We start from the raw sequence: 767 nt of genomic DNA, 5'->3' as shown, positions 1-767 counted from the left end.
TAAACTTGAAATACACCTTAAAAAGCGCTCACGAACATCGCGTCAAAGAAACAACAAACACCAGGGCAAAGCAAGCAGCCTCTGAGTGGCACAAGGAGGATCCGCGACAGGCAGACCCAGCCGCCGCTCCAGGTAGGCAGGAGGGCGGCACGTTATCAATTAGAGTAAGAAACGAGGTAACTTTAATGAATTATTCACAGCAGACACCAGACTACGAGATTAGTCCTCGCTGTGATTCACTGTCAATAGCCGCCAGACACGTAGCAACCCTTCAGACAGTGCCCCGCTGACAGTGACAGAGATAGCTTTGAAGTAAAACAATAAAGCTCTTTACCTGTTCTGCTCGTTTCCTTACATGGTGCTGGGTTGACCGCAAACATACCTGTGAGACGGAGATGGGCGTAATTAATTGCTGGGTCGGTTGTAATGGAGGCAAATTGTGGGATGGCATAAAACGACAGGATTCCTCATGACTTTTCTCATTTCAGATGCAAATATTCAATATCGGGAGGCACATAAATAAGAACACAAATACCTAGCGACAGACCGACAACGAATAATGACGTCAGCATCGCGAATGGACACGTACAGTCCCTCCCTTATTACCTTCCCTCGTCCTCCCGAAACAGAAAATAAATAACGGAAAATAACAGTACTCAAAACGTGATTCACGAGCTTGATTTACCGACCGAGGCAAACACATGCGTCACTCGCTCGCGCCCGCCATATATAGAGCGAATGTAACTGTGTATTATGAGCGTGGGTCG

This window comes from Penaeus monodon, chromosome 19, assembly GCF_015228065.2.
Source record: "Penaeus monodon isolate SGIC_2016 chromosome 19, NSTDA_Pmon_1, whole genome shotgun sequence".
NCBI lineage: Eukaryota > Metazoa > Arthropoda > Malacostraca > Decapoda > Penaeidae > Penaeus > Penaeus monodon.
Note: the sequence above shows the minus strand (reverse complement) of the source record.